The sequence below is a fragment of the Acipenser ruthenus genome, chromosome 5 (genome assembly GCF_902713425.1).
Source record: "Acipenser ruthenus chromosome 5, fAciRut3.2 maternal haplotype, whole genome shotgun sequence".
Taxonomy (NCBI): Eukaryota; Metazoa; Chordata; class Actinopteri; order Acipenseriformes; family Acipenseridae; genus Acipenser; species Acipenser ruthenus.
Genome location: NC_081193.1, coordinates 45,889,572 through 45,902,485, shown reverse-complemented (window position 1 = coordinate 45,902,485; position 12,914 = coordinate 45,889,572). Strand labels below are relative to the sequence as shown.

At 37.2% G+C, this 12,914-nt stretch overlaps 1 pseudogene; it reads right to left on the bottom strand.

Annotated features, from left to right (window-relative positions):
* Positions 1 to 2,093: 2,093 nt before the first annotated feature.
* LOC117403155 (toll-like receptor 5) lies at positions 2,094 to 8,095 on the bottom strand (annotated as a pseudogene).
* Positions 8,096 to 12,914: the final 4,819 nt, after the last annotated feature.

Sequence of the window (12,914 nt, the reverse complement as noted above, 5' to 3'; positions counted from 1 at the left end):
GGCCTCCTCTCGTTTGGAACCGTTCTCATGTTCTTATGTGTGTAGCCTCAGAAAATAAAAAAAAGCCAACTGACATCAATATGGCAGCCACATTAGGTCACAGGTCAAGGACATGAGTGCTTGCTATATTATACACCTTGCAATAAAGTAATTATCTGAAATGATCTCTGATATGTGAAGTGTTGCTAAGGCACCAGAAACAAAATGTAAGGTGTAGGAAAACAGATTTCTATAATAATCTTTAACATACACATTTGAAGAATAAATTAGTGTTCTAAATGTAAAACCATATGTTCTATCTCATCCAGAATCCAAAATGTCACATACAATACAAACCATATTAAAGTTTATGCAAATCAAATTCAATTAATATAGGGTTACCATATGGCTCCAGATTAACCGGACGCTTTGAGACAGACCGGAATTTCAAAATTCCCCCTAAATTGAAAGTAATTCACGTATAAATGAGCTCCACCTTTGCTGAGATTAATCCTGCTGTGGTGGAATTGCTTGGGCGCAGCAAACAATTCACACGGATCAGCTGCTTCTGATCAAATCTTAATGAACGAATAGCTAATTTATCGATAGAGCAACAAGATGATGATGAAATTGTATTTGCAGAATAATATGGGCGATTGAATTTTAACAAACAGAAAAAAATAGCGACTGGCTGCAATTCATTCTTGGTATAATACAATTATTTGACGCGCATGCAGGTATTTAAGCACCATTATTAATTGTAGCTAAGGATGGTTCATTTACACCTTCATTTATTTCAATTTAGGGGCAAGTATGAAATCCCGTTCTGTCTCACAGCGTCCGGTTAATCTGGAGCCACATGGTAACCCTAATTAATAACCTTTATCTTGATAAGGTTTTAATGAAAAAGAACAGTGTTTCTAATATCCAAATGCTGGGAACTGAGCTGTTGTGTTTTGCTGTATTTTTTACAAAGTAAGCAGAGTAGGATGCCTACACTTAAAGTTCAGATCTTGTTGTATGTCACACAGTTTTACATATATCTAAAAACCATGATCAATTGTTATGAACCTTGCAAAGGACAGTATAACCTTGAGGTAAATAGAGGCTGTCTGTCTGCATGTATAGGTTATGTTGAAACATGAGGTAGACAGTTTTTAAAAGATTATAAATATGGAGGCAACACGGTAAAACGCTTGTAATGAAACTTGGTTTGAACATTTTTTTGCACAAGTTAATGAGAATCTCTAGCCGATATCTGAAGGCATCTGTCTGGCTGTCGGAATGTCATTTTAACATGTAGGTGATGGTGTTCTATTTTTCTTGTTGTTCTATTGCTGTTTTTTTATTTACACATGTGATTGGGGGTGTCTGTCACTGGCATGAGATATGAAGCATTATTGTTTTGCAAAAGATTAACCTTCTTAAATGTTTATAAGCCTTTTCAATGCCAATGGCTTAAGAACCTACTTGTGCCTTTTTATCACTCCAAGTAACAAAACAACCAACGATTATGGATTACAAGAACACTTATTGAAGTGAAAAATGTTGAAATAACAAAATACATAAACATTTCATTACAACAACGTGCATAACTTTTATTAAAAAAGAAATATAGAATCTAGTATGAATTATGTTTGAGCAGTTGGAACAGTTTAATGATAATTCAAGTAATGGTTCTAGAAAAGCCTACATTCAGAAAATTCTTTCTTAGTTATTTATTTGTAGCTGCTGTAATAGTGTCTCTGTCATTCACTTTTGTTAAAGACAAAAATCAGTTATCTGAGGTGAGCTATTTGCAGACAATTTTCCTCCCAAACCCATAAGAGAGAAAAGGCCAGTCAACAATCCATGTGGGCCAGGATTCGAACCAGCAAGTTCCCAATCGTATGAGCTACCTTGCACTCCATGCAGTTGTACCTTCACTGGAAGTACAAAGGTCATGTAGGACATTTATTTAGAGGTACTGTTGAAACGGCACCACCTTCTGGGCTGAGGTAGAATTGTTTTTTTTCTTTTTGAGTAGAACTGTAACATATCCGACACAAACCTGTGCTTTTTAAAATAATCAGGTTGCAACTGTCACATTTTGTAAAGGGATGTAATTTTTATTTTTATTTTTTTTTATCTTTCAGAATCATATTGATAAGACTGTCATAAAATCAATCTATGTCTTGTTTGTCTACCGGCCAACGTAAATAGTGTCTGCTTTGAAGAAAAGCTTGGATTTGACTACATTTCATTAACATGAACTGGGGAAGTCTTCCAGCTACATCCATGACAAGAACATCTTTCAATTCGTCAAAGTATCAACTTTGGGCCAAGTTGAAGGCTTCAATGCACCAGACATCTTTTCAAAAATTCTCTGGTCACAATGCAGATGGTTTTTTTTTACTGTTCCAAATAGCATCCCGTATATTTGAGATATGGTCTTCTCAAAGCACAAACAAACCTTGTTTTTCTCAGAAAACTGTGTGTCTAGCTGTTGAAGTAAGGTGGCTTCCACCCAATTAAAGTCATTGTTACTGAAACATATGTATGCATCGTACTTGGAATCGCCCCTACCAGCCTCTTGCTTAGGCAGCCAGCAGCTTGCTGGTCATTTTTTGTAACTGATAAAGCACAGACCATGGAACTGTGTAAAAATAATGACCAAAGTTATAATTACTATCAGAGTAGTTGTGCAGCCAATAAATAGAGAGCTTTATTTTTATTCTAAGCCTTTGATCCTCTTCTTCGCATTCATCGAAAGTGATGTTGGTAAGTGAAATCCCTATCAAATGCTGAAGAAAAGAACAGTACATATCACTTGAATCGCTAAGAAAAGTCACATTTGTTTTATGTATCCATAGTGTGAAGTCTTTTAAATGGCAGTCACAGATATATTGATTCTTTCCTAGGTCTAGAATACTAATAAAACTGAAGGTATCAGGACTGGGTGACATAAGGATGTTTTGGGATAAATCAAGAATCTTCAGTCTCCTGGGGAATACATCTTTAGGTGGGCAAGCAAGTTGCAGTAGAGAACCAACCTTTCCAGTGAAATTAAAAGCCCCTTAAAAATGTATTTCGGGAGAAACCGAAGTTTTGGTTAAGCTTAAGTTCAACCAACTTACTAAGGTTATCAAACATATCTAAACATGTTTTTGCTTCCCATGCAGCCTGTAATATATTGTATTACTAGGTGTATTAAGCTGTTTTCCTTTGGTCTTTCTGATTTTTTAGAACAATAAGACAGTTGATTATGTCTCATTAAAACAGAGCTTCTCAAACTCGGTCCTGGGGACGACCTGTGGCTGCTGGTTCTCATTCCAACCAAGCTCTCAATTACTTAACTAGACCCTTAACTGAACTGATAATTTGCTTAATTATCCACAGAAAGAATTACTCTTAATAACACCAATATGATTGTTTGCCAAGTCAATTTCAGTAAGATTATCAAGGCCATCAAAGGTGTATGCAAAAATCTCACCCAAAAGGTTACTGGAAAGGGTAAGTTTTTTAAAATTTTGAAGACCAGCAAATGCATTGTTTTAAGGTCTTCGAGATATTTAAGTGGTTCAAATACAAATGGGTTAAGTGAAAAGATAAAGCCTATTGACAAGTCTAGACTCCTGACAAAACTTTCTGCAAGGACTAAAAATGTTTGACTGTTTGGAACTTTACTGTTTGAGAACCCAAATGAACTACCCATTATATTAAGACTGTAGATAATGTGGTTCATATTTGTCCCATTTGTGGCTAAAAAGAAGTACCTTGTTTGACCAGTATTGAACCCATTCAATGACATGTCCAGTGTTTTAGTGGTAACATTCCTTAATGGGTTTCCACAGGTCTTCCAGTCAAAGTTGTATGCTTTCATGTCTGGTGGTGGGTTGGAGGCGATACTGAAAAAACTTACATTTTTACCATGGAAACTATACAAATCTCTTTTACATATTTTTTCTATTCTATTAAGGTTCAAGTCCAGGAAATGAAAATGTGTCATTTTCTCAAAAAAACATGTTAGGCCTCAGCTGCTCTATGTTGTTGCCATAAAGGTTGAGAGCCTCTAGCGAGATCAAGTCTCTCAGGAACTCTGCTTCTAAAATGGATGCCGAGAGACTGTTGTGTTGTAAATTTGGTCTGGCCTTGTCTTAAACTGCTTTTCTAAAAGTTTTCATGACTGACATGAATACGTTCTTGTTGGTTTTAAACTCGCTGTCAACAGAGATGTTAAAACTTCTACTGTTAAAACATCTATTTAGTCCAGCTCAGTGTTATAAAACTGGAGACTGAATACTGGTCCCCAATTGAACATTTTGCACTGGCATAAAATTCCATATGTTGTTGAGATTTTTTTGGACTTATTTCCTTAAAATGAATGTCCATTTTTTTTTTTTTAAACCAGTTTAACATTAACAACCCGTTCTGCATTTTTTTCAATCTTCTATTTCATTTAGCTGTTCTACTGTTATGTGTCTACTCTTGACAGTTGCTGGTTTACATATTTTATTTGTATTTTTTTTCAGGTGGAATGCTGTCTTCACTCAGAAAGTTGGTGTTGTACCAGTTATCTGGAGTTTCATCCCCAAATATATTAAAGGACATAGGTGGAGGGGGCTCCCGAGTGGCGCATCTAGTAAAGGCGCTCCGCGCGGATGTGCCCTATAGTCTGGAGATCGCAGGTTCGAATCTAGGCTATGTCACAGACGACCGTGACCGGGAGTTCCTAGGAGGCGGCGCTCAATTGGCTGAGCGCTGCCCGGGTAGGGAGGGCTTAGGTCGGCAGGGGAATCCACGGCTCACCGCGCATCAGCGACCCCTGTGGCCGATAGGGCGCCTGTGGTTCTGCAGTGGAGCCGCCAGATCTGTGTTGTCCTCCGGCACTATAGGTCTGGTGGCATTGCTGTGGATCTGCAGTGCGAAAAATGACGGCTTGGCAGGAGCACGTTTCAGAGGACGCGTGTTCCAGCCGCCGTTTCCCGAGTTGGCGGGGGGGGGTTGCGAGTGGTGAGCCGAGGATACAGATAATAATTGGGCATACTAAACTGGGGAGAAAACCGGGGTAAAAAAATTGGCGACGACTAAATTAAAAAGAAAAAAAAAAAAGAAAAAAAGGACATAGGTGGAATGTCACTCATTTTTGGCAGTGGTTTTGTAACTAATAACAAATAAAATGGAAGTTTGTCATGGAATTTAGAATGTAGTGGTGCATAGTGATTTATTCAATGTGAAGCGGCTTATTAGTATGCAAGCCATGCTATATGCTATATATACACAGGGTCATGTGATGCCGTTTAACCAATCAGAAGATGTTCTTATTCCAAGCAGCTGCACAGGAAGAGTGGCGGAACATCCCACAACAGGTCTATCCAGAGGCTGATCAGGTCTATGCGTCAACGCTGCCAGGATTGTGTTAATGCTCAGGGAGGTCATACCTGATACTAACTTTGAAATGTTTTCATTTTAACAGTGTGTCACATTTTATCCGGCAGGGTGGGACTCTCTGGCAGCGGCTGCGGTCTCTCTGGCAGCGACTCGACGACCACCTGGATGACTTCATCCCACTCCCTCTCTGAGCGCCACAGCTTCTCCTGTCACCACACCCCCAGCTGTGCTCTCTCCCACTCGTCCGGTGCGGGGCTCTCTGATTCGACGGGTGGTAGGAAGACAAATAGGAAAGAAAGAGCCGCCGAATTTAAAGGCGTATCTCCCTGCCTGTGCTTTTGGTCTCCATTTTGTCATGTATGTGTTTTTAAACTAGTATTTTAAAAGGCATTGGGGTTTTAGAGGAGTGCTGGAGACGGGCTGTATTGGTTTTATTGCTGTTTTTTTTTTTTTTTGAGCCCCGTCTACGTGCATGTATTGAGCCACACTGCCCTTTAGTTTTAATTTGTAATTCTGTGTTTAGTTATTGTTTTAATTAACGGGCAGTGCAAACCGCTTGCGGTATGTGTGTATTCTGGATCTGCCTTGTTTGTTAAGTATAGTTTACCACCTGTATTTAATAAAACGATGTTCATTGCCTGACATAGTAGTGTGGTCTTGTTTATATTTAGGGTTTCTGTTTTTCAGGTTTTATTAATTGTATTTTTCGGTGCTTATTTTTAGCTATTTTCGAGTTTTATGCAAACCGGTTTTTTTCGAGGCTTTCATTTTTGATATACTGTATGAAATTAGTGTTTTTGGTTACTTTCCAAAATGCTTGAGCGTTTTTTTTTTCTGTTAAAATATGTATAGTAGTAACTCGACAGTACCTGCACACTTAAATTGTACCTTCTTTCCTTTGCTGTCTTCCACAACGAAATCCATATGGTCACGGGCACATTCTTCTGGGGTTTTTGTGTGTAGGCATTTTTGTACATTTTGCCACAATTCTGTTTTAAATCCCCTGTATCTTAACTGTAATACAGCTTTAAATCCTGCTAGCAAACCTCCATCCTGATTGTAATCTCGTTTTAAATCTCGCAAGCAGAGTCTCCAATAGAAATGTAGAAATGTGCTGTCACTCAGTAGTTGGGGCGGGTTTAAAATACTCAGAACAAATAGATGATAGATACAAGTCAGGAAGGCGGGACATTGCCCAGCAGCACTGGGAAATGTATTTATTATTATTTTTGTAGTAGGTTTTATTTTTTTTTTAATGGGAAAAGGGTAAAGTCAACGTGAATTGATTAACCATTTGCACAGTTTTTCCTGTGTTTTCCGGTGTTCATTGGCTATCCATTTTTTTTGTATCAGGGGTGTTTTATCTGGTTTTATTGGTTAAAACCGAAAATCAGAATCCCTATTTATATTTTCCTTCTGGTATTGTGCCTGGCTGATCCCACCCTGATCAGAAAGAACGAGTGCCCCTCCCAAGTGCTACATATGTTCAGCCGCAATCTGCCACATAAATTAAAGTGATTTTTTTTTAAATAAATAAAATAATTGATTCAGCATAATGCAATTGACATATCCAAATTCGATCATGATTTCATATTATTTCATCAACAGTCTAGCACAAATACATACAATAGAAACTATGCATGTTAGTTATGTGTGCAAAAGTATGAATGTTCAATGAAAGTGTCATTCATATCAACTACATTTTTTCACATAAAAAATGTGTTTGTACACATAAATAAAATACTTTTTTTTTTAAGTTTGCAATATAAACCCTGTGTGAGAATCAAACCCAAAACATGCTTCTAATGCAGCTTGCAATGCAGACGCCCTTTCATGCCACAAAGTTTATACTACCATTTGACAACATTTACAAGTAGTATAGCAGTAAAGCAGTATAACAGTTTTTATAACAAGTAACAAGATGAACAAGATTTTGTAAATAATGATTATGTATTAATCCCGATTGTATTGAAAGTTTTCATCTAATTTTGCAAACTATCATAATAAGTTTGATGTTTGTTGTGTTTGACAAACAACTCAGATACTACGTTCTAATGTTGTGCTGTTTATTAACACTCAACACACGGGGGCAAAAACTCCTGCTGTATCCCTCCATGCAATCCTCTCACGTAAAGTCTAGTTCATTCCCACTTTACAGTACCTATGCCAAGTTCCCTTGTTAACATTAACTGTTGTAATGAACTATAACCCATACATAACATCCCCCACCCCCTTTCCTAGGAGAATTGTTCACTTAAACTGGGAAGTTTGAAACAAAACCTCTGAATCTCTGTGGGGCCTGTTGAACACGAACTGGTCTATTCAGGACACTATCCTCTCTGGGCTCTTCTGATGTTGGTACTGGCATGGGATTGGCATCATCAATCAGTACTGGATCCATAGACTCCACTGCTCCTCCCACTGGTGCAGCCACCCTGACCAGTCTACTGAAATGCCACCTGGAACCATCCTGTAGCTCGTACATGGCTTCTCCTAGGTTTTTGAGTATTTGCAATGGAGCTGAAAATTGAGACTTCAGTTTTTGACCTCTTCGTGGCCTCTTGATTCTCACCCACTGGCCCCCCTTCAGATCTGCCCTGTGTGCATGTCGATTGCAGTCTGTATATCTCTTTGCTTCTTGTTGTTTCTCAGCCACTCTGCTCCTCACTCCAACCAGAGCTGCTGAGGGTTGAGGCTGTCGAATCTGATCTAACGGCAACCAAAAGTTTCTGCCCACCATCAGCATGGCTGGAGAGACTCCAGTGGTCGCATGTGGAGTGGCCCTATAGTGTTGCAATGTGGTTAACAGAGCTTTTGAGAATGTCTTTCCCTCCAGCATGTTGATTCTCAGTCCATTTTTTATGGTTCTATTAAACCGCTCAACACCACCATTAGATTCAGGATGATAACGTGAAGTAGTGACATGCTCAATAGCTTTACTCCTCAAATAGTGCTGAAACACGTGGGAGGTAAACTGGGGTCCGTTATCTGTTATGATAGTTTGCAGTAGTCCCCATCTTGCAAACAAGGCATCTAGGTGACTAATGACCACTTTTGAAGTTGCCTCGCTTGTTGCAATCACTTCCAGCCATTTGGAATGTAGGTCATAAACCACCAGAAGGAAACGTTGGTGAAGCGGTTCTGAGTGGATCTCTCCACATATGTCAAACTGTAGCTTTTGCCAAGGCCCTGATGGCCAAACTACTGGCTGTAAGGGTGCAGCTTGAGGTTGGACTGATTTGCCACTCAATAAACAGGCTTGACATGTCTTAACTAATGACTCGACCTGTGAGTCTATCCCCGGCCACCACACCAGTTCATGGCACTTCTGCTTGATGGGAACGATTCCAGGATGTCCCTCATGAGCCTGTTTCAGGACTCTTGAGCGAAGGGTGTTCGGGATGATTGTATGCTGGCCCCGAGCCAAGCACGCATCACCCCAACATGTCAGTTCTTCTCGTACCCGGTGAAATGGTTTTAAGTGTTCTGGGACCTGCTGAGGTCAGCCTGTCTGTATGTATTGACATAATTCTTGTAGAACTGGATCCAACCTGGATTGTGGAGTCACAATGGCAGCTAAAGCATTCTGTAAATCGTGTTTTAGTTAGCATTCCAAAAGAGTGAAAAGTTTTCAGTTGCTCAACAGGTGACTATTTTCATTTATTTTTCCAATGACCATCACAGACCTACCATTCCCCAATGATACCATTTTACTATACTCTAAAACCTATTAAGTTATCAATAATCGAGAACCATACATTCTAAAAGATATAGTGAACATTCTACAAAGTAAAGGATTGGTGTCTATTTTTACGATTGTTGTCATGCAGCAAATTGCACCACGTCTGGTGTGAATAGGCCTAAACTGGCAGTTATCCAAGAAAAAAATTAAAAATTGGAATAAAAATACCGTGGAATGTTAATGTTAAGAGAAGTTAAGAAACTTGACTAAAGCAGGGTGGAAGCAGTATGGTTTACAGAATGTTCTGGATAATTGACCAGCACCAAGAAAGGATGCAATGCAGAGCCAAAAATCACCTTTTTTTTTAATTAATCCAGTTTATTTACAGTCAGGTTAATTGACAATCTGGATTTATTGTAAGTTTTGAATCATAAATAATACAAGTAAAGGCCATTCACAGAAAATGTGGCCTTACTAATATTATACCTGAGCCTGGTGTTTACATTGTACACCTGCTTATCTGCTGTAGAAGCATATCAATGAAACCATCCTTTATTAAACAGGTTACATATCTTGTACACATCCCATGGAACTGATCTTTTAATTAAAAAAATTACATTTTAGGTAATTATACCTGAGAGATGACTTGCTCAAGAGACCATTTTGTATTGAGGGATACCAAGATATTTTGTACCCAACATTTGGGCCATAAAGAGTAAGTAGCGGGGTTCCGAAAAATATAGCGTTATACGTCCCCATGTGTTGCTACAACTGTTTAAGTAATGTACCTGTAATTTTTCTTATCATTGTTAAGATCCTGACAACTTTTTACACGTATTACTTTCACAATCTGTGCTCTAGAGCGGACATTTTGAAAAGAGCTTTGAAACATTTTAAAGTTATAAATGTAAAAAGTTATAAAGATGTTAACAATGAAAAGAAAAACTACAGGTACATTATTTAAACCGTTGTAGCAACACGTGGGGACGTGGACCCCTATATTTTTTCGAAACCCCGCAACTTAGTCTTTAAATACAACTTATCTAATTTTCATTAAAACATTGAATAAACTATTGTCATTTCATATTCTACACTATACCATTCTGTACATACTACTGATATTTAAGAAAGTAATTTGTCTGTTTAATCATTTGCCTTTATTATGAAAATGTGTTTGCTTGTAATAGTACAGTGTTTTTTTTTTTTTTATTGTCCTTGCAATGATCTTGTTAAATGTCTTTGAAAGGTATAACTAGCAGTAAAAATGTTTTTTTCTTATAGCATTGACAAGGAAATAGTTATAAAGAAGGGAAATTAATAGTATATGGTCTTTAGCTGCAGTACTTGAATGCTCAAAATTGTGTTTGTTAAACATTTTTAAGCATTTATTTAGGCTTCATGTTTTTTAAATACATTTTAGTATCTGTTTGGTAAATTACAATATATCACACTGCAATAAAGCATGACAAGTTTAATCATGAAACTACACCATGATGCCATCTATATAAATGACACATGCACCTGGTTGTTTGGCAAGCCATGTCTCTTTGATTAATTATGACTGTGTGTTTTGTGAACTTCAATATAAATATTTTTAGCTTGACGCATGTTTAGATAATTCAGAAAGGTTTCAAGGTCTTATATAACATTTTTTAAAACAACCCCTTCCAAAAAAATCAGATCTCCTGCATTTACTTTGATGGTTTATACGTAGAGTATTCTTTAAAGCTGATATGGGTCTGATAATCCTAAATGTGATTGATAACACATTTCTAGATCTCCAAGAACATTTTAATTTTCATTTTGTGTGTGTGTGTGCAAGTTTATTTTTAGGGTCTTTCAAGGATAACCAATTATAGGTAGGGACAGGCGTTAATGAGAGATATATTTTCAAACATGAATCTATAGATCCATTACTTTTGAGGCCTTACTATTGGGTTTACCAATATACAGTAGGGAAAAAAAGACTGTCCACTTCACTCTGTATACTTACTGTATCTATTACATAAACTAATGACTTGAAAACCCTGAACACATTATTCATACTGAAATAATTTCATTACTGTGTAGACCTCTGCCTGTTGCACATGACATTGTTTCTTTGGCCAGCATTTGTGATGTCATATATTGTTAAATAATACTTTTAAATAACCGAAAGCCTGTATATCTACCGATCTGATCTCAAGGAAAAAGTTCCATCAATGTGTATATCAATCGAAAAAACTATCGTCACTAACCTTGACATGCAAAGCTGCGTGTTTGTTTGTTGTGTCTTAAGCAGTGTTTGTTTGAACTCTGTTCCTGAGATGAGCCTTTTGACAAACTATTTTGCAGGTTGACTCATTTTTTCTAATGAACATTATTAAAAAAATCATTATTCCATGCAAACCTAGATTTTTGTTTCTGAAGCCCTAATTAGATATCTAAGTTGGAATTACACTGTTTAACACCTTCTTTAAGACCAATATTAGTTCTAAGTCTTTAAGACCAATATTAGTTCTAATTTTAGTAGAGATACCAGTATCAATATGAATTATGTAGCTAAGAGCAAAATAAAAGGATTCATTTTTGTTTATGCTAAGACTCCAGTATATGTTTATAATTAATGCGATGGATAAAGGTAGAAGACATGCCACTTACTGTCATTTCTTTACAATATTCTTTATTCTCAGTATTCTTATTGCAAAGTTTAATTTTATTAAACAGCTCAGTTTCAGTACTGCTCAATAGGGAAGTGGTCTCTCGTTACTGAGCATCAAAAGAAACTTATCGCTATTATAACATATTTATTTTCAAAGAAAATAAGGTATATAAATGATGGACATTGACAAAATGTTTTTGGTTTCTTTTTAATCACTCGATTGTTCATCCTTGACCATGACACACTTGAGTGACTATGACTGAAGCATATGCACTTAATCACCTAATTAGTGAGACAGTTGATTGGACACTGGATATGGAGAGATTTCAGCTGTTGAATTGCAAGCTTGAATAAAAGCAATAAAGAAAATCACAGAAAAAAACTAATATGCCACGTCTGTCAAGAGAGCAGCGCCTTCGTGCAATCGGCATGTTGGAGGCTGGACTAGGGCAGCGTACTGTGGCTTGCCGTCTTGGGTGTTCACAGCCAGCAATTTCAAACCTGGCGAGACGGTATAACCAGACACACTCTGTCAATGACAGACCACGAATTGGGAGACCAGATCAGTTTGCAGCATCTTCATGTTGTCAATTGTTAATCAACACACAAAGTCATTTTTCGATCACATCTAGTGAATTTTATCCAAATATAAGTGATAAGTTTCTTTTGATGCTCAAATAGAAGGGATACGTTTCTTCTGATGGTCAGTATATTTGTCCAGTACAACATATGAATTCTCTGTAATGTGAATGGGAAGTCTGAGGGCATATAAATAGAGAATACACTGAATAGCTGAAGTAACCACATGGGGTATTCTTTTCATAAGTACAATATATGAACAACAATTAAACCTAAAATTAAACAGCTGCATTCAGAGAATGACTTTCTGTAGGTCAAGCTCTACATCCTAGCAACATGGTGTAATTTGTACAATTTGCCAGTCTTCCTGTCATTGGATTTGAATAAATGCAAGGTAGATTCCAAAAGGAGATCTTGTAAAAAAGAGAACATTTACTCTGAAGCATTGAATATGAAAAAAAAATTATTCAACACTAGTTGTACAATATAAACTATAGGTTTATACTGTAGGGAGCTAAGTTGAAAGGTTACATAACTATATGACATTTTATTCCAGAATAAGCTATAATGCATTAAATGCAGATATTTGAATAACTCACTCCCATCAGTGATATTTATTTAATACAATAATATGATGCATTAAAAACATGGATACATGGTGCG